Source organism: Mustela lutreola, chromosome 18 (genome assembly GCF_030435805.1).
Source record: "Mustela lutreola isolate mMusLut2 chromosome 18, mMusLut2.pri, whole genome shotgun sequence".
In the NCBI taxonomy this organism is placed as follows: Eukaryota; Metazoa; Chordata; class Mammalia; order Carnivora; family Mustelidae; genus Mustela; species Mustela lutreola.
In genome coordinates, this window is record NC_081307.1 from 26,569,673 (window position 1) to 26,592,681 (window position 23,009).

The following is a 23,009-nucleotide window of genomic DNA, read 5'->3' on the forward strand; positions in this document are numbered from 1 at the left end:
TCAGCGGTGCGTCCTGTGAGAGTGGAGTGCATAAAACTTAGACAGATTGTGAGGCAGAATACTTACGGAATAAAGAATCTGAGTGGTAATTTTTCAGTCTCCAAGGAAGCTGGAGATTGAACTAAATGATAATAAACCCATACTTCAGGAGATGGGTAGACTATGTTGGTCATAAGAGAAGGGACTTGACTGCACTCAAGAAACTCATGTAAGAATTGTAATTTTTCATCATTTCCCCCAATGTCCCTCATTTTAAGAGGCTGTGCAAATACTTTGCTGCCAGTTGGAATCAACTAAGGCATTATAAAGGCTGGCCTATGCCTTGTTTTTATTTAGAATTTTGGGTATAAAGTACTATATCTATGAGCTTATTCCAATTTACATGGATATACTATATATTCATATATATATTGTATATTATATATATATATACACATTCAAATATATATTATATATATACACATACAAATCTGTGGAGGCTTTTAGGGAATCTTCATCAATCTTTATAAACCTTTATTTATTTATTTTTAAAAAGATTTATTTATTTATTTATTTATTTGACAGACAGAGATCACAAGTAGGCAGAGAGGCAGGCAGAGAGAGGGGGAAGCAGGTTCCCCAGGACCCTGGGATCATGACCCAAGCTGAAGATGAGGCTTTAGCTCATTGAGACACCCAGGCGCCCCTCTTTATGAACCTTTAAACCATAATAATATAAGCCGTATTAACCAGGATATCAACAGAAAGCAGCACAATAAATTAGGATACCACAATGAGAGTTTAATCCTAACATTATTTGGAAGGGTGTGGCCATAGTGTAGGGAAAATACAAGAGATATTGTAATATATGAGGACTGTTTCTAACTCTAGGTTGAAAGAAGTGAGTGAAACAGACAGAGCTCTGCAAAGGGCCGTCTGCTATGTACTGTAGTGGATACCACCAGGCTGGGGTAACCTCTCGGGGACGGGCTGGTGGAATAATGACACCCACCTCACTTTCGTCTCCCAACCCCTAATTGTTCAACCCAAGTGAAAGCCACAGATCAGGTGCAACTGTCGACATAGTCTACAAAGATCATTCGGACATAGTTGAAGGGTGGAGAGTGTTATCTGGAAAGGCAGACAGAAGATGCCCAGGACATAAATATAAAAGAAATTACAAGCAGAATTTAATCCAAAAGTATTAAATCTTAAGATGATAAAATCACTTGATTATTCATACTGTGTTATAAAACAAATTGCATTATCTGCTAACAGAATCTAATTGCATGTCAACTTTAGGAAATCAGTTACAAATTTAATTCTGCAAAAAAATGCCTTATCTCATGTAATTGGAATCATGTAATGATTGTCTTTCTGTGAGTGGCTTATTTCACTTAGCAAAATGTCCCTAGAGTCATCTATCATCTATGTCACTGCAAATGGTAGGATTTCCTTTTTTGTTTTTAAGGCTGAACAGTATTCCATTGTACCTATATACCACATTTTCTTTATCCTTTTATCCATCAATGGACATTTAGGTTATTTTCATACCTTGGCTATTGTGAATAGTGCTTTAGTGATGCGGGTTGTTCAGATATCTACTTGAGACCTTGATATCCATTATTTTAGATATATGCCCACAGGTGGGATTGCAGGGTCGCTGGTAGTTCTATTTTTAATTTTGTGAGGAATCCCCTGTATTGTTTTCGAAAAGGCCTGCACTATTTTAAGTTCCCACCAACAGGGCACACGTATTCCAGCTTTTCTACCTACTTAACCAACACATATCTTTTTTTTTTTCTTTTATAACATCCATCCTACTAGGTATAAGGTGATGCCTCCTCGTGGTTTGATCTGCATTTCTCTTATGATTAGCACTTTTTCATATACCTTACACAACCTCATTGCAAATGACCAACGTTTTACTCTCTGCTACTACCCGAGTTCATATAGATCTCCCAAGCAGAGTCGCACAGCAGAAGCGTGATGGGCCCATAGAGACTTCCCATCACTGGGGCTTTGCATAATAAGCTCCTTCTTCCTCCACCCTCCTTTGGTGTGATCAACTCCAGTTCCTCACATTCCAGTTCCAGTGTTGCCCACATACAAGTCTTTCTGACTGCAAGATGTCAAACCCTCCAAATTATCAGTGTTCGGTTTCCTGCTTAACTCTCTTATTATAGAGCTGCCCCTTTCATCCAGAGCTTTCATCTTGTTTGGCAATTATGCATTCAGTAGAGTGATTGTTTGTCCCTCCACCATTAGACCTAAAGCTTGTGGATTTAGGCCCTGTTAATTTTTATCTCCCTAGTGCATGTCTAGCACATAGGAAAGTCTTAGTAAATATTTCTAGAAGAAAAGAAGAAAAACGCAGGGGAAGAGGAGAAATGTAGAAAAGGAAAGCATTAGATATCAAATGTCAGTGTGTGACTGCAATCCAGCCTCCTTCTCTTTACCCTCCTGGTCCTCCTCTGTCTGACTCAATGGATGGTTTTGTGTTTTTCAATGCACAGTAATTTTTTCATGCTATCATAACGATCTCTTGAGTTGATTACCATTTAGGCTTCTAGCCAATAGGCAAAATGTTCCCAAGACTCCCAAGTCTTACATTTTAAGAAAATGCTTTGCAAGGTGTTAGATAAAACACACGAGTCTATGGTAACACCCTTAGAGGAAGACTCTTGTGAGACGAAACAGCATAGCCAAAGTTGCTTCAAAACCAAATGCTCCATCTAGAGCTGTTCAATCCCTCTCTCTTTTTTTTTTTTTTTTTAAAGATTTTATTTATTCATTTGACAGAGATCACAAGTAGGCAGAGAAGCAGGCAGAGGGGTGGGGGGTAAGCAGGCTCCCTGCTGAGCAGAGAGCCTGATGTGGGGCTCGATCCCAGGACCCTGAGATCATGACCTGGGCCGAAGGCAGAGGCTTAACCCACTGAGTCACCCAGGCGCCCCTGTTCAATCCCTCTCTTAAAGCCATCATTCACTTGGTTCATTTGCTTACACTGAAAAGCTGTTGAAAGCAGTAGAAAGGCCAAAAAATATTTTTAAATAATATGAAAAATTGAAGAGTGATATCAGTGACCTTGTCCCACAGAACATCCTTTCAGATGAAAGCCTCTTGCTTTCCCCAGCTGCCCTTCACATCAGTCTTGAGTGCCACGATTCATTACACAGACCATCGGCATTTATAATCCCTTTGCCACACATCGCCACCGAAGAGATGGAAAACATCCATTAGCCATAACCCAGGCTTTTTCCTCCCAGCGGGGATCAGACAACCCCATCAAGTCATTTCCTATTAATTACAAATTGATTGTGTAGGAACACTTCAGTACTGTTTTTCAAATGATAATAAACAAGACTTGACTGGTTACAGAGGTTAGATAAAGATGGTGGACAGGAAGAGGGAAAAGGAGAGGCAGAGAAATGAAACCGAGCTGCCTGATCAGGCTTTGTGGTATTTATAAATGTCATTGGCACTGAATGATGGATGAGTTTCAGAAACCTCAAAACCCAAAGAATGCATAATGTTAACTTAATAGATTCTTTCAGGCCTGGGTTACCAGAGTATTTACAGTAATTGTACATTCACAGTAATAACATAATAGTACCTTTCATCCCACATCTCTGATATTTGCACAGTTATAACTAGGAACTTCAGAACCAGCTGGTGCATGACATTCCCCTCTGTGCCTATGTAACTTGTTATGAAACAAGACTATTGAGTGGCTTCTCGAAGGTAACATAGTAGAATGGCAACTCTGTAGACTGGATTATAAAAGCATATTTGAAAGAAAGGATGAAATAATGAAACATTTTGTACATAGAAATGACACTGGGATGGAGAAATGAGCCTGCCACAGATTTTTCAACCGAGATTTACTGAGACAACAATCAGTGCAATTAGACAAGATTATTTTTCTTTTTCAGAGGTGGAAAAGTGGAGAAAATATACTCATTTCTAAATTGCCTGGAGAAAAATGGATGCTCTAGAGTGTTTTATCTTTGTGTTTTGTAGTGTTTGCTTGTTTCTAACAGGGTTAGAACTTTGGGTTGCAACTTTGGCAAAGCTAGACCAAGCTTCTTGTTGTCTGCATTAAAAACAACAAACTCAGGGACAGAATCATGGAATTTCAGATTGGAAAGGGAATACTTTGAGGTACACCTATTTTGGCTCTCTGAAATTTCTCTCTCTCTCCTTTTTAAAATGTTTGTGTGTCACATTTGTGCCTATCCAAAGGTGCATGTGCTGAAAACCTTAAGAAAGGTGTATGGTTTTACGAGGAGTCACTGCAATTAAATTCAGTGTGACCTAGAGTTAACTGTGTCCCGGAGGGGGATATTACAAAGATTAAGTTATGCTCTCTTCAGACACTATTTTTTTTTTAATGGAATCTTCAAAGCTCAAAAAATTTTATTTTTCTGGGAATATATTCAAAGTAAATCAGTGCCATGAATGGGTCTTTGAAAAGTCATTCATACATCCTAAAATCCAGAATGATGAGAATCTACTCCAGTTTTAAGATCCCAAAGAAAGACACATCTTGCTGTTAAGAAATTATTTCCTCTAACCACTATCTCGCTGGAGTGACTCAGTCATCAACGCTCATTAGAGTCTGATCTAATTAAATCCTTAAGAAGAAATAAGAAAAATATTAGCGATCGGTAACTGCTTAAGCCTTTTAACACAATAATTGGGATAAGAGGGAAGCAGAGTACAGATTACAAGTTTAAATTGAATTCCGTCTTAACTGTATTGGCTTAGACTTGTCTTAAAAGAATCATTTGGTGAATTCTTTGGTATAGCTTTAGCATATACTTTTTAAAAATCCAGATCGTGGCCTATCATGTCAATCAAAATCAAGGTATAAAAACACTCAGAAAAGTTTTGGACAGAATGAGGCTCAATTACAATGTTTTGTTGAAGGCCATTTCACATCTTTCAAAAACTGACGTAGTTTGGTTTATGTTTATTTGTTCCATAAATAGATGTGATAATCACGCCTCTGTTTTATATAATGCTAGTTTATGTAATAGGATATAATTGTGCAATGGATCCCAGGAACATTATTATATTTGTTTGCTTCTGTTTTCCCAATATGTGAAAGAATCAAAGCACACTTGTACATTTTTAAGGTTTATTGTAGCTTTTGGATTGCCATTCAAATGGAATCAATTTCAACACAGCAAGACATTTCTAAATTCAATCCTACAGCATTTTAGCAAATGAAAGCTATATTTTCCATGAGTCATTCTTTGAATTACAAAATGTTCATCATCCAGGAGGGTTTATTGTATCCATAAAACTAATCCAGCCCAGTAATAGGTATTAATGCCAGCAGTATCCGGCTGTTTATTTGGTAGCATTCAATACTGAAAGGTTAGGACTTAATGCTGCTGTTTGTTGTCTAACATTTCAAATTGTTCATGCAATCAAGGGCTTAGACAGTGGGTCAGTTTTTCCCTTGATATTCTCCAGATCAAAAAATATAAGTTTATTTTTCTTTATATTCAGCATGTTGAAATGGAGGACTTTAAAAGAACAGCTGCCAGGATCCCAGGGGCAATGATGTTTTTCCCATCTAGGTTCAGCGTCTCATTTTAGACACTCTTCCTTCTTTTCTATTAGACCAAGTAAAAACTTGGGATGGAAAGAACCCATCTCTGAGTATCTATAGAGTATATTAACTAAACTGCATTGCAGAATACTTACATTCTATAACAGTACATAAAATCCTTCCTGACTATTCGGTTGTATGAATGGTACTTATATTTTAACGTTCTATTTTAGCATAACCTAGAGAATTTGTCCTACTTAAATCACCTTATTCCTTACCCCAGTTGAGAAAAGTATATAAAATACTTTCATACCCATGTTACTGACTACCAATTTTCCTACGTAATGATACACATAATCTCCAAGTAAAAACAAAACCAGCTCTTTAAAAGAATGACAGGGCTTTTTAAAAAATTATTTTTATTAACATATAATGTATTATTTGCCCCAGGGGTACAGGTCTGTGAATTGTCAGGCTTACACAGCACTCACCATATCACATACCCTCCCCAATGTTCATAACCCAACCACCCTCTCCACACTCCCCCACCCCCCAGCAACCCTTGTTTGTTTTGTAAGATGAACAGTCTCTTATGGTTTGCCTCCCTCCCGATCCCATTTTTGTTTCATTTTTTCCTTCCTTACCCCCCAGCCCTCCCATCTTGCCTCTCAAATTCCTCATATCAGTGAGATCATATGATAATTGTCTTTCTCTGATTGACTTATTTCGCTCAGAATAATACCCTCTAGTTCCATCCATTGCATTGCAAATGGCAAGTTTCATTTCTTTTGATGGCTGCATAGTATTCCATTGTGTATATATACCACATCTTCTTTATCCGTTCATCTGTTGATGGACATCTTGGTTCTTTCCGTAATTTGAATATTGTGGACATTGCTACTGTAAACATTTGGGTACGTGTGCTCCTTTGTGACAGGGCTTTTTAAGAAGTAAGACGATAACTCTGTATAGTTAATAATGTCAAATTTTATTTCCTTATTAATTTGTTCTATCTTGTGAAGAAATTGAGTGAATGGGAAATAAGACAAAATGTTCTACATTTCACTTCTCTTATACTTTTATTTGACCAATACCTATGCTCTTCATCTTTCTCAATTATTTTTTCAGGATAAAATGCCTGCCAGTAGACTTGTTGTAAGAATGAAAATATGAGTTTAGGTGGAAACTTTTTAAAAAAAATATTTTATTTATTTATTTAACAGAGAGAGAGAGAGAGAGAGAGAGCAGGCAGAAGGGGAGGGGGAACCAGGCCTCCTGCTGATCAGAGAGCTGGATGTGGGGCTCTGTCCCAGGACCCTGGGATCATGACTTAAGCCAAAGGCAGAGGCTTAACCCACTGAGCCACCCAGATGCCCCTAGGTGGAAGGCTTTTAAAGAATAAACATATTACACTATGTTAGCTCTATTGTAAAGTATGTAAGGAGCACACCAACAATTTGCCATAGCAAGCAATTCTTGGATCTAGGACTGAAGGTTGAAAATCAAAGCTCTTATTCTTAATGTACCCTCATGGTGAAGTTCACAAACAACATAGCTCTCACTATAGACTTACTGTATAGGCTTCTGAGTCTTCCATAAAAAGGAAAAATTAAGTTTTGGGGGAAAGAGAAAGAATTCTTCATTAAATACAATAAGAATCATTAAATGATTGAGAACAGTATACCAAATATACTAATATTCAAACCAACTAAAGCAACACTCTCAATAAAACATTTTTTCTTGAAATCTGACAAAATAAATATAAGACACTTTGGGGGAACATGTATGAGAATTTACTAGTTAATTTATTCAGGATACATTTTTAAATATTTAAAGCACAACAGGGGTGTCCACGAGGGCAGGGTGGAGAATAACAGGGTGGGGGGCAGGGCGAGAATGAAAGCAGGAGAACGGGTGGAATAAGTAAGGGGCTCTGTGGCTACCTGGTGGGGGACAAGTTCAGACTCTGGTGATAGCAGTAGGAATGGATAAAAAGGATGGGATTGAGAAATATATAAGTAAGGTGACCCCATAATTTATCATCCAGATATGGACATTCTCGAGAGCAAAATACAATGCTGTGACAATGGGCGGACACTGGACCGCCCTGGCAGAGCAGGACTTAAGGATACCACACATGGAGATAATAATAGAACAGACCATTTTCGTCTAATAGAACTTAAAGGGTGAGATGAAATAATAGGGAGAAGTATTTGGAGAGTAGAAAATGAAAGAGGGTTAGCCCAGTCAGATTTAAAAACGTGTGTTATAGAGCAGCAGTAAACCATGTGGTTTTAGTACATTTTTGTCCCACCTCCCAGCTTCCAGGAAAGCTGTTCGACTTATTCCCAGATCCCTGAAATGCTGAGACACGGGGGACTCAACTGAGCCAGCTGCATGGTACAACCACACTGTGAGCATTGCACAGGATGCAAACTCTGCAGATGGTGCCGCTCTACCTTATACTCTTGCACTCATTCAGAAGATGCTCACTGAGCATCTACTATGTGTCAAGACTGGACCAAGTGGTGAGGGAGCAACAGTGAACAGATAAATAGGACTTCCTGAAAGCATCCCCCTGGATTTTTGCTTTTTAATTTTGTTGGGAGACACAAGCTTATACCGAACCTCATGGAACCGTTGTCCCATCAGTTGCCAGGCTCTCGTCCGTCCTAGAACACCTTCATTGTGTGGAGCCAGGGCAGAAATACCCACCCTGAGCTCAGGACGTGGACTATCTGCATGACTTCTAAACAGCTGTGCTGTTTCCATAACTGGTAAGGATCTCTTTTCTGCACTGGCTGCTACAAAGCTGAGCCAAGTGCGTCACCTGCCCTGTGAGAAGACGCTGATGGGCAGTCCAACCTCATTCATGGCTTCGTTTTATTCCCATCCTTGGCTTGTTTATTTTTTTGCTTGTTTGTTATAGTTTCCCTTTCCTTAAATCTATTTCAATTTCATGCTCTTTTCTCATATATATTTTTTTTACTTTTGTATTTTTTTTAAATTTTTTATTTTTTATAAACATATATTTTTATCCCCAGGGGTACAGGTCTGTGAATCACCAGGTTTACACACTTCACAGCACTCACCAAAGCACATACCCTCCCCAATGTCCATAATCCCACCCTCTTCTCCCAACCTCCCTCCCCCCAGCAACCCTCAGTTTGTTTTGTGAGATTAAGAGTCACTTATGGTTTGTCTCCCTCCCAATCCCATCTTGTTTCATTGATTCTTCTCCTACCCACTTAAGCCCCCATGTTGCATCACCACTTCCTCATATCAGGGAAGATCATATGATAGTTGTCTTTCTCTGCTTGACTTATTTCGCTAAGCATGATACGCTCTAGTTCCATCCATGTTGTCGCAAATGGCAAGATTTCATTTCTTTTGATGGCTGCATAGTATTCCATTGTGTATATATACCACATCTTTTCTCATATTTTTAATGCATGAAATCCTTTATGGAGAAAGGCAGGGCATATTTTGTAACAAATGAAAAGGGTCAAGGGAAATACAACCAAGAAATAATCTATAATACATATAAGGAAAACATATGGTATACGTAGTATCTCAAAACAATGAGGGAGAGAAAAACTTACTGAAAGTACTATTTAATAAATAGGCAGGAGCACTTGGGTGGCTCAGTCGGTTAAGTGTCTGCCTTCACCTCAGGTCATGATCTCAGGGTCCTGGGATGGAGCCCAGAATCAGGCTCCCTGCTCAGCAGGAAGTCTGCTTTCCCTCTCCGTCTTCCCCTCCCCCTCTCCCTGCTTGTGCTCATGCTCTCTCTCTCTCTTTCAAATAAATAAATAAATAAAATCTTTTAAAAATACATACATTAATAAATAAGATACAAAATTAGCTCTTTGCAAAACAAATTATCTAGATTTACATTTCATATGTATAGCAAGTTTCAAATTAACAAGTCTTAAAAACAAAAGTTCATATTTATCAAACTTGGCAAAAATACAAGAAATCACAAAGACATTTATCTAAAATTTTGTAACTTTGAAACATGAGAATAGAAACAAAAATAGAAAAGTAAAATAGACTATATAATATTTATAGAAATATAATAGATAGAAGATTTCTATCAAAAATATATACAGAAGCATACAAATTGCCAGTACAACTCTTCATATTGAAAGGGCAATAAATGAGGAAGAGAAACAGACTATTTTAGCAGGAGAAAATCTGATTGGCAAATAAGCATGTAGGAAAATATAGAACTTTAGTTGTCATCAGAGTAGTGCTGATTAAGATAATTACGAATTCCAATCTTATACATTAAAAATATTTAAAAGTGTTAATAACATGTTAATTCCATTGGAAAACTAGAATACTGTCCTGGTCGCTGTGTAATTTGATTTTATTAACAAAAGAACTATAAAAATACTCATTTCTTCTCATTCTATAATCCTCCCTCTGTGTATTTTCTCATGAATAGAGTACAAAAGAGAGAAACTATAAATATATAAGGTTTATTAAAACACTATTTATCTTAATAGCAAAGATCTGCAAATAACAGGATTACCCGATAAGCAAAGGCACTCTAAATAAATTACCCATAGTTTATCACCTCGAAGATGGCATCTATTATGAAACACACCACTGAGAAAAAAAAGAAGCACTGCTAATTAAGCAATAACACATACTGAAAGATCTTTTTAGGGTATTTCAACATAAAGTTTATCATGTATTTTTGTGACTTTGTGCATATACAAAATGAAAAATGTAAGTGAAATAATTACATTTTTCTTTTTAAAAATATTCAGAGAGAGAGAGAGCGAGAGAGCACGTGCATGCATGAGTTGGAGGATGGGGTGGTGGGGGGGAGGAGGAGATTGCAAGCAGGCTCCATGCCCAGCATAGAGCCCGACACGGGGCTTGATCTCACTTCCCTGAGATCGTGACCCTGGGCTGAAATCAAGAGTTGGGCACCCAACCGACTGAGCCACCCAGGCACCCCATAATTAAAATTATTCTTGAAATTTCTCTCATACAGAGTCCAATTTCTCTGAGTTTTCAATTTCTCAAAGCCCACATTTTCCATAAATCTTCATGCCACAGAGAACATTAGTGATAGAGCATTTCTCGTTAGAGCTCTGCAGTCATTGCTGGGATTTTCTTCCAAGATGCCTATACCTATCATGGTGCATTTTGAGGCTAACGGCTTCTTGGTCCTAGAATATGTTAACAAAAGATTCTCAGTGCCCAGGACTCCTATTCTCTCCTCCAGTGCCTCTTCTGTTGTGTGTGGACCCAGCATCGAGAAGTTACAGCTGTCCTGTTGTGTCACTGGAATGTAACTGTTGGCTCCTCTGGGGCAATGACAAGGGTCAGTGTTGCTGCTGGGCCAAAAGCGAGTGTCAGCTGCCCTTGACCATGAGATGCAGCCTCATCTAAGAGGTGTTACAGTGTTTTTGAAATGTGCACCTTTGGGACATCTTGGGGGCTCAGTCAGTTAAATGTCTGCTTCAGCTCAGGTCATGAGCCCAGGGTCCTGGGATGGACCTTGTTCATCAGGGAGTCTGCTTCTCCCTCTGCCTGCTCTGCCTGCCACCCCCCAGCTTGTGCTCTCTTTCTCCGAGAAATAAATAAAAATCTTAAAATAAAATAAAATAAAATGCGCACCTTAGACCATTAAGTTAAGTGTGTTCACCAAGAAGAAAACTTGTAGACTTAAAATGAAAATGATCAAAACTGTGGAGCATCTCAGACAGTTTTCACCAGAGATATGAGATAAGCTTATGTTATGAGACATAGAGGAAATGAAGTTTAGTAGAAAAGTCATAAACTTGAGTCTGAATCCTTTGCTATTTCTCACTTGTAAACTTGGACAAGCTACTTAACTAATCTCTCTGGAGTCTGTACTTTTGAACAGATAAAATGGAGAGTATTAACGCCTTCTTTTTGGAATACTGAATATTAAATTATTTAATGTGTCATAGTTTTAGTATTTTTCATGGCAGGTTTTTAAAAAATCAAATACTACATTGTGTGTAAGTAATGAGCCTTTTTAAAAGATTTTATATATTTATTTGAGAGAGAGAGTGAGCAAGAGAGAGCTTGATGCAGGGGAGGGGCAGAGGCAGAGGGAGAAGCAGGCTCCCAGCTGAGCAGGGAACCTCATGCCAGGCTCTGTCCCGGGACCCTGGGATCATGACCTGAGCAGAAAACAGATGCTCCACCCACTAAGCCACCCAGGTGCTCCAGAAATGAGTCTTTCTGGGATGCTTGGGTGGTTAAGCATCTGCCTTTAGTTCAGGTCATGACCCCAGGGTCCTGGGATCGAGTCCCACACTGGGCTCCTTGCTCAGCGGGGAGCCTGCTTCTTTCTCTGCCTCTGCCTGCCACTCTGCCTGCTTGTGCTCTCTCTCTCTCTTTCTCTGACAAATAAATAAATAAAATCCTAAGGGGGGAAAAATGAGTCTTACTAAATGAAACCATGCATCTGAAGAAAGGGAAGCGAAATTGGATAATGTTAAATTATTTACTGAAGTCAAAGAATTGTTAACGAATATTTTATTTTTCATTAATAATATAATTTTGACTGTGATATCTATCTATATCTTTACACACAAACACACAAACACACACACACACACACACACACACACACACACAGAGGATTTAGATTATGCAATGAAAGTTTCACACCAGGAACCGGGATTTTAAAGTTCCGTGTTCTAAAATGTAAGGGAAAGGAGGGAGAAGGAGAAGGAGAGAGTAGAGGAATGGGAAATTTTAAAGACTCCAGAATTTGCATATTTTGTGGGACTGGAGAGCATCAAATGGAGTGAGAAATTTTGTAAAACTGTGTTCTAAGGATTGACTAAGCTTCTCCAGCATTTCTTTTCAGTAAGAGATCCAAATCACCAGAAACACATTGAAAATGGGGAAGGGTGTAGCCAGGTCCTTATCTTCAATTAGTATCACAGTATTTTATAAATACACGAGTTACAGTACAGTCATTTTTCACCGCTATGTCTTAGTACTGTTCATACCGCAGAGACGGAGTCAGTGGTGGGGAAGAGCTCGGTTATAGAGCCAGACTGGTCCAGTGGGAATTTGGACTGAAACATAAATCAGGTGTGTCTTAACATTTCCTGTTGTTATGACTTGGACAGTGTTAGATACCCAGTCGGGCATGATGCTGTCAGTGAACAGTGGCTACCAGAAATAGAAATGCAGCAGAAAAACCAAGTGGGCAAAGTAGGACTGGAAGCTCACATTTCTTTTCATGTTTCTCTATTTTTGGAGCTCATGATTAAGGTTTTGGTTGTTGTTGTTGTTTTTTAAGATTTGATTTAGTTATTTGAGAGAGAAAGGGAGAGAGTGGGTGCACTAGGGGAGGAGAGGGGCAGAAGGAGAAGCAGACTCCTTGCTGAGCAGGGAGTCTGATGTAGGACTTGATCTCAGGACCCTGCGATCATGACCTAAGACAAAGGCAGTGACTTGACTGATGGAGCCACTCAGGTGCCCCTGTGATCAAAGTTTTTTATAAGTTGTATTTATTAAGCCAAGTGACAGTGAAACAGCTTCCCACCACAAGTCCCCCCAAAGTTCCTCAGAATCTTTGGCTGTATAGTGATGAGACGATAAAGCATTGCTTGAAAGACTTTCAATGTCTTGACTAAATTTGTCTATATAGAGGGAGAAGGACAGTAGAGGAATGGGAAGTGGGAACTGATGCATATATTTACTTATTTTTGTATATTTATCCAGGTATATTTCAGAGCCTCATGCCTCATTGTTCTGTTGCCCACCATTTCTGTGTTTGGTCTTGATAAAATGAGTTTCTGGCATTGTGCCCACAGTAGGATTCTTGTATTTTATTTTCCTGGGCTCAACTCACTTTACTAAAAGTTTCTACTAGTTTTTAGAAATATTTACCAAAATCCATCTGATGAAGAGTCATTGTGTTTCTGAAATCTGAACACTTGCCTCCTGAGGGAAAGGCAGTAGAGCTTGAGAATGATTGCTACACTTCCCACCATCCTCTTGATGGCTTCTCTGCCTTTCCTGAGCAGACAGACTCATTTTCCAGCAAGTTCTTTCCAAGGTTTATAGTTCAGCAACTCAACAATAATGAAAACAAAAGGCAAAGCAATATCCTTTTGGGTGTATTTGTTTCAGGAGAATGGGCATGGAAATGTGTGAAGAAATAAACCTTTCTCTGCCTGCTGACCTCTTAAGTTAGTTCTCCACAGTTACCTCTCCAATTTCCCTAAATATTTAATTAAATTATATAATTAGCTATGTCTAGAACAGAGTTCTAAGATGGTTTTAATTCCCTGAAAGGCAAGCATTTGTGTGTATGTGGTTATGTGTCACTGAGAGAGAGGATAGGTCTAATGACTTTGAAAACTAAAGGTACCTTGATACGTTGAAAAGATTTGAAATGAGTTAAACTAAATTGTGCAATTTAAAGACAGGCGGGCAGGGAGAGGAAGAGAGAGTCTAGCTTCAGTCTATACCGATAACTATAGCCATACCCTGTCTTCATCTATAGCCCCTGTATTTTTCCACTAAAGGACTGAGGTAGCTCATATACCAACAAAACCACATACTTCGACGGATAGTTTAAATAAAATGCCAACCATCAAAAAACAAAATAAGAATAAAACCAAAATGAAATAAAAAATAAAATAAAATAATTTAATTTTTTAATAAAAAATAAAAAATAAAAAAAATTTTAATTAAAAAAACAAATTTACTAGGGCGCCTGGGTGGCTCAGTGGGTTCAAGCCTCTACCTTCAGCTCAGGTCATGATCTCAGATCCTGGGATCAAGCCCCACATCGCACTGGGCTCTCTGCTCGGGAGGGAGCCTGCTTCCCTTCCTCTTTCTCCGCCTGCCTTTCTGCCTACTTGTGATCTCTGTCTGTCAAATAAATAAATAAAATCTTAAAAAAAAAAAAAAAAAACTAAGAAAACAATAACACAAAAATGCAGGCCACAAAATGTGTTTCCTCATGGTCAAAGGGGAGATGAATATAAGGTAATTACATCTCAAGGACTCCAATTAACAACTCCTCAGGAGAAACTAAACTTTTTCTACTTCATAGCTATAAAATGTGTTTTTTATATGAAATGTTATATCACAGAACTCTAAATGAGAGAGTGGGAATATGCTGGCATAGGGATACACTGGTGGAGATATATGCGTATTTCTGTCCACATATATATGTGGTTGGAGATGACTACTGCTTATAGCTTCTCACCACAAAAATTAACATTATGACGTCAAACAGCAACCAAGGGAAAAAATTTAGGTGAGAAAATGGACTACCAAGGAAATTTGGTCTGAACATTCACTATCCCATGGTTTAACTTCGACCAACAATCACAAGTAAGTATCTGAAGAAATAAACAAATCTTCCCAACAATGCCCCATAAATATTATTTCTCTTAAGTAGGAACTTGGGGTGCATTGAGAAAAATCATGTACCTTTGTCTTTTTACATAGATATAGATATAACACATCATATTCATCTATATCAGATTCATGCATATAGTCTAAGATATGTGTAGGATAGTATGAAAATTGGAAATTGCCTTCATTTTTCATTAATGGTTCTTTCTTCCTTTTTTTTTTTTTTAAGATTTAATTTATCTATTTGAGAGAGAGTGCCAGCATGCATGAGAGACTGAGCATGAGAGAGAGCATGAGAGTGAGTAGAAGGGATGCGGGGACAGAAGGAGCGGGAGAAGCAGACTCCCCACTGAGCAGGAAGCTCAACGCAGGCCTTGATCCCAGGACCCTAGGATCCAGACCGGAGCAGAAGGCAAACGCTTAACTCACTTCTTCCTTTTTTTTTTTTTTTTTTTTTTTTTTAAGATTTTTATTTATTTACTTGACAAAGATCACAAGTAGGCAGAGAGGCAGAGAAAGCGAGAGATAGAGAGAGAGAGGGAAGGAGGCTCACCACCGAGCAGAGAGCCTGATGCGGGGCTTGATCCCAGGACCCTGAGATCATAACCTGAGCCGAAGGCAGAGGCTTAACCCACTAAGCCACCCAGGTGCCCCTTAACTCACTTCTTTACAGAGTGCACCATTAGGTGTCTTCTTGACGGATGACAAATTTACAGGTAAATTCAATATATATCCATTGGTACCAAAATACAGTCCTGCTAAAAATAATTTAAAATTTTCTGGGTTGGACTCAGGTATCTTCACAAATATCAATAATTGTAGCCCCCGGGTGGCTTAGTCAGCTGTGTGCTGGACTCTTGGTTTTCAGGTCAGGTCATGATCTCAGGATCCTGAGATGAGGCTCTGCAATGGTGTCTGTGCTCAGCACAGACTGCTTGTCCTACTCTCTCCCCCTCTGTGCCTCCCCTCCAGCTCATGGGCATTCTCTCTCTCTCTCTCTCTCATATAAATAAATAAATAAATAAATAAATAAATAAATAAATATTTTTTGGAAAACCCAAATATCAATAATTAACTTCCCAATGTCTGTAAAGAGCTTGTTCAAATAAACAATTGATAAATAACAAAAGTTTTTTCATTTTTGGGTGAAGTTTCATATTAAATCTGGAGATGTGTGACACCAACCATGGTTACGAAAGTGAACAGCAATAATTTCTCGCATTCATATGGCTTACGTACCCTTGCCTGTGATCACTGGCCAGAAACCAAGCTGAATTTCTCCTGTCTGCTATTAGTTCCTACTTCCTGCATAGAATTTGCTTGGAGATAATGCCTCCAATCCACAGCTCAGTTATCATCATTGCAGAAGACAGACTTCTACTTCCCTCTGCACTCACCTTCCTTACTTAGAGATATTTGAGCATTTTTAATCACTTCTCCTAAGCTTTTTTCTAGAATGACTTTGATATTTACTTTGCTCTGTTTTTAGTGGAGTAAAAATGGGAGTGGAGAGACAATATGACTTGCCCCAAATCAAGCACTGCCCTAGAGTACCCTGGACTGCCACTTGGGCTCAGACAAGATGGGGAAGAGGCAGAAAGTCATTTCCTTTGTGCTGGGCCTAGTAGAGTTTGTCTTTATTCTTATGACCGCAGGGAAGGCTCATTTTTATTTTTGTCTGAAGGGCTCTGAAAACACTAATTGTCTTGTGCATGTGGTCTTTGACTTGGAAATTAATAGAGGATCATTACTTAGTACACACATACACATACGAAAAGACAGAACAAGTTAAAACGGAATGGGAGAAGATATTTGCAAATGACAGTACAGACAAAAGGTTGATATCCAGGATCTATAATGAACTCCTCAACTCAACCCACACGAAACAGGCAAACATATCAAAAAATGGGCAGAAGATATGAACAGACACTTCCCCAATCAAGACATACAAATGGCTATCAGACACATGAAAAAATGTTCATCATCATTAGCCCTCAGGGAGATTCAAATTAAAACCACATTGAGATATAACCTCACACCAGTTAGAATGGCCAAAATTAACAAAACAGGAAACAACATGTGTTGAAAAGGATGTGGAGAAAGGGGAACCCTTTTACACTGTTGGTGAGAATGCAAGTTGGTGCAGCCACTTTGGAGAACAGTGTGGAGATTCCTCAAGAAATTAAAAATAGAGCTTCCCTATGACCCTGCAATTGCACTCTTGGGTATTTACCCCAAGGATACAGATGTCGTGAAAAGAAGGGCCATCTGTACCCCAACGTTTATAGCCGCAATGGCCACGGTCGCCAAACTATGGAAAGAACCAAGATGCCCTTCAACGGACGAATGGATAAGGAAAATGTGGTTCATATACACTATGGAGTATTATGCCTCCATCAGAAAGGATGAATACCCAACTTTTGTAGCAACATGGACGGGACTGGAAGAGATTATGCTGAGTGAAATAAGTCAAGCAGAGAGTCAATTATCATATGGTTTCACTTATTTGTGGAGCATAACAAATATCATGGAGGACAAGGGGTGTTAGAGAGGAGAAGGGAATTGGGGTAAATTGGAAGGGGAGGTGAATCACGAGAGACTACGGACTCTGAAAAACAATCTGAGGGGTTTGAAGTGGCGGGGGTTTGGGAGGTTGGGGTACCAGGTAGTGGGTATTATAGAGGGCACAGATTGCATGGAGCACTGGGTGTGGTGAAAAAATAATGAATACTGTTTTTCTGAAAATAAATAAATTTAAAAAATTAAAAAAAAAAAACCTAATCCAAAGGCAAATGTTAAGTATTTAATGGATATTCGTTATACTTGAGAAAGGGAATAATGTTATACTTGAGGAATGGAACACTGGCTTCTGGAGTCCAATGTATTCACAAAAAAGTAATTTTTCAGAGACTAAATATTTTGCAGACTTGTAGTAAAAATAATATAACTTTTATTCTCTTGATTGAGAAAAAATACTAAAGTCAATAGTATGTTTAAGGAGCTTCTAAACAGATTAAAATAGTGTTTTATATACACATGTGTGTATCTATGATACATATATGCATATTATGCATATATATGTCTGTATACATATATACCTACGTATAAAATAATCTATAAACATGCTTAATTTAAGTATGGTTTTATGGACTCCCTTTATTTTATTTTTTTAAAGATTTTATTTATTTATTTGACACACAGAGATCACAAATATGCAGAGAGGCAGGTAGAGAAAGGGGAGAAGCAGGCTCCCTGCTGAGTGGAGAGTCTGATGGACTTGATCCCAAGACCCTGCGATCATGACCTGAGCCGAAGGCAAAGGCTTTAACCCACTGGGCCACCCAGGCGCCCCATGGACTCCCTTCAGAAATGGTTCCTTAGCACTTTGCAGCCCTCCGGGTGGGGGCACCTGATTTACTGGGTAGTATGGTCACTGTTAGATGCACTGGCAGGCAGGCATTACCACTTTGGCCCTTGGCTACTCTTCTCCTTTGGTCATGTCTCTGTCTGAAGCCCTGAGCCTTGTGCAGTCCCTGAGAACTACTTGTTTTTGTGCTTTCTCCTCTCCTAGTATACCAGGTCTTCTCTATAATATCAAAATTGGATTTGAGGTTGCCTCACATAACATTTGATGTTTCTAAGTTGCTTCTGTCTTTGGGTTGCCTGTATTATCTGTTTACAAGGCAGAGGAACAGTCCTTCTACCTGCCTGCCTCAGAGGTAGTACACACAGGCAGAGCATCACATAAGAGGAGATTTTTACTATCTCCCAGAGAGACAGTGTCTTTCTGAAGTCCCAAGGCCAAAGAGGCCATTGTCACCAGAGAAGCTTCTTTCTTTGTCCAGCTCTGGAGTCTGTCCAGTGCCACTGGAATGAGGTGGGACATACTTACTTAAGTGAATTCCTACATTCCTCTCATTCCCTACCCCCATTTCTAAAACATAAAAATAGTGTCTTCCAATCCAGTGGCATTCCTCTTGCCTGTAGACCACGGTCCTTCTACCCTTTTGCTGCATGGGGCTGGGATATTTCAGGAAGGTCTTTCTCCCTCAGAAGTCATGTTCATATAAGGTTATAGGCTCATCAACTAAATTTAGAGAATTAGGGTCACAATAGGAAGCCACAGTTTTCAGGTAAATAAAATTCTAATCTCAAAGTAGTTTAAAATAAATGCATGATGGATTTTTAAGATACTTATTTATTTGAGAGAGAAAGAGAGAGAGCTCACACACGGGGTAGAGGGTAGGAACAAGGGGAGAGAGAGAATCTCAAGCAAACTCCCTACTGAGCATGGGGCCTAATGCAGGGCTCAGTCTCACCACCCTGAGCTCATGATCCTGAGATCATGGCCTGACCAAAAATCAACAGTCAGATGCTTAACCAACTAAGCCATCCAGGCGCCCCTACATGATGGTTTTCAGACTTTTAAGAAATACATCATCCCATGGCCAAGGAAGTCAACTCCCAGAAGAATGGGTTATTTTTGCTCTAGAAGTATTTCTTGATGGCAAATAAGACAAAATTATATGGGCCAGTAGTCTTCTAAATCGAGTATAACCTTGACAGTACACCATGGTAATTATTGTAGAGTTCTCTGCATGGACAAGAGTTCTCTGCATGCTTTATTCATTTGAATATTTTGATGGCTTCTACTGAACAATTCCCTTGAACAAGATTCCTTTATAATCAGAGCCACTTGGTAAGTTTCAAGGTTAGGGTGCCCTTGGAGAGGCTCTGAGAAAGATCTTTACAAAACAGTTACCACTGCTCATGCAGACCATTCCATCATTATTTTAAAGAATTATGTGTCAACATGTAAAACCGTAGCCTGAAAAGAAGATAAAAAATCAATTATTTAAGCTATTTAACTAACAGTTTACTAAAAATGTATTGGCAGAAGGAGAGGGAAGAGGTCTAGACCTGTCGGCACCTAACTATACCTCCTTTTGAGAGGAAAAGGAATTTAAAGAAGGGCATATACTGGGTCACCTGGGTGGCTCAGTGGGTTAAGCCTCTGCCTTCGGCTCAGGTCACGATCTCAGGTCCTGGGATCAAGTCCATCGGACTCTCCACTCAGCAGGGAACCTGCTTCTCCCCTTTCTCTACCTGCCTCTCTGCATATTTATGATCTCTGTGTGTCAAATAAATAAATAAAATCTTAAAAAAAATAAAATAAATCGAGCTCTCTGCTCACTGGGGAGCCTACTTCTCTTGCTCTCTCTCTCTGCCTGCCTCTCTGCCTACTTGTAATCTCTCTCTCTCTCTCTTTCTCTCTCTCTCTGTCAAATAAATAAATAAATAAAATCTTTAAAAAAAGGGCATATACTAACCGCACACTTAGCCTACATCATATTATTATTAATGATACCTCAGAGAGCATGAATGACTCATTCTCAGTCATTCATGGATCAAGCCAAAATGGACAAGATTGTAAATTTATGAAATCATGATGCTAAAGGGAACAATATCACCTCCTACCATTTACTGAGGATCTGACACTATGTGACATGCTTTATATTTATTGTCTGTGAACTTCACAGTAACCTTAAAAAACCCAAATTTTTTCTCTAAGGATTATGGATTTTTAGTTCAGGATCCAGAGATAGCACATCATTTCTTAGTATACCCCAAAAAGATCACAACAGCAAAAAAGCTATGTTACATTCCCTTTAGTTTAATTAATCCATATTATTAATTTAACAACCAGCCAATTAATTATTAATAAACAATATTAATAATATTAATAATTGATATAATAAATAATAATAGTAATAACAGTGGCTGATATTTATTACATGTGTATTATGGACCAGGCAGTCACCACACTGAGAACCTTCCATAGATCTATCTAATATTTGCAACACCCCAGGGAAACAGTGCTATTGTTATGGTCAGTTGGCAGATTAGGGAGCCTGGGGTTTAGAGAGGGTAAGTAACTTCTCTAAAGGCATGCAACTAGTTAATGGCAAAGCCAGATTCCAACTCAGAATTATGATATCAGAGAAGAGCTTTTAATTACTTTGCCAAAGAATTAATATCTCAGTTGGGAATATTGCACAAAGCTCAAACAGCTAAACCATTTGCTCTCAACAGCAGTGAATTGAAATAATATAAAGACTTGATAACTTAAGGTATGTTATAGCAGCTTTAGCAAGAAACAGAATGTGATCGGGATTGAACATGTGTGACGACATTTTATTTATATATATATATCATACCAATCCTATCTTTAACCTCTCTTTTACTCGCATAGGGCTTAGAATTCCCCATGTAAGTTTTCCCACTATCCTCTCTGGAGACTAATCATTGAAGTTAGTATTCCCAAGAAGATAACCAGTCAAAAGATTCATGTAGTAATTATCTCATTCTACAATAAGGAGGTTTTTATTTGAAAATACTCTGGCATAAAATATCAAATGCCTTGGTTCACTTGTTCCACAGGCCACTTACTTGGGACCAAGTTAGAATTTCTTTCTTTTCTATCTTAGTCTTCCCCCAATGGTCTTTTTATGTTGTCTTTAACAACTATTTTAGACCGTATAGCCTCTAACATTATAATTTCCTCTTGTTCACCCTAATATAACAGAAAATATGTAAAGGATTTAAAAATAATTTGCCCTTTTGTCTTCAAGTATTCAAAGTGAGACTCAGAAGTTGAAACTTTAAAACGTAGTATTACTTCAGAGTGGTGTTTATTTCAGCAGTGATATCTCAGGAAACATTTTTAGCCAGATTTTGAAAAATGGATAGAAGACCATCTAATATACTTTAAGAATACCATTTCCTGATGCCAGTTAAGAAGAACAGGGCGGGGCGCCTGGGTGGCTCAGTGGGTTAAAGCCTCTGCCTTCGGCTCAGTTCATGATCTCAGGGTCCAGCCCCGCATCAGGCTCTCTGCTCTGCGGGGAGTCTGCTTCCTCCTCTCTCTCTGCCTGCCTCTCTGCCTACTTGTGATCTCTGTCTGTCAAAGAAAGAAAGAAAGAAAGAAAGAAAGAACAGGGCAAACTACTCATACAATAATTCAGACTGATAATCTACATAATCTTTTTAAAATAGATCTTTCTCATGATACATATACTTTTACTAAGGGGCTGCTATTTCACATTTTGTAAAACTAAGGCTTTAAAAGTTAAAATAAGCAGGAAGCATGGAGTAAAAGCTTTTTTTTAGCCACAGAATTCAGGTTTCCAGTAAGTTGGCTATGTGAATATTCTGGGCAATTGAATTTTAACCTTGTGACCTTGCTGGTTTGCTTGTCTTATAAGAATTGTCCAGTAAGTATACATTTATCTTCCATGCCAAGGAGCTGGTATCTCATTGAAACCCTAATAATCATTTCAACACTTACCTTAATAAGAATAATTTAACAAAGATAAGTTTATGTCTTTGCATGCTAATCAAAGATCTATAATCATTGTTAGAAACCCTAATTGTTAAAAATGCTATAGACATGAAGTTTGAGTGATTAAAATGGGTTTGCTTTAATCCCAAATTAGCTCCTTGACATTTTAAAAACATTTCTTCCATAACTTATTTTATTGTAAAATTTTCTGTTCAAAATCTTGGGAAAGGCAAGGGGAAAATCTAGTTTGAGAAACAGATTTTTCACCATATATGTATTCTGAAATAATGGAGATGAATTAAATTTTACACCATATATCTATTCTGAAATAATGGAGATGAATTAAATTTTACAAATGGGATCATCCTTTCAGACTGACTAAGGGGATTCCAGAACTAATTCTTTAAGAAACCAAATAAATGCAACCGAATTTATCTCTCTTATTTCAGTCCGTTGAGATTCCAAATATTGGATTTGCACCAAGTGAGGTCAGACTTGACCCAGAAAAAGACAAATGTCCATAAACAGCCTAAGACACCTGTCTAAAACACTGCTTTCATTGGCTCATCCACAGGCTTTGGGTTAAATTTAGTTCTTTCTGGATCAGATCTGTGGTCTGAACTGTTGTAATCTCTCTCTCTCGCTAACAAATACACACACTCACACATATATACAGTGTAGCAGCAAACTGTAGGACATTTCTGTCTTCCAGCTCAAAAAGTATTGAGTGTATAATACACACTT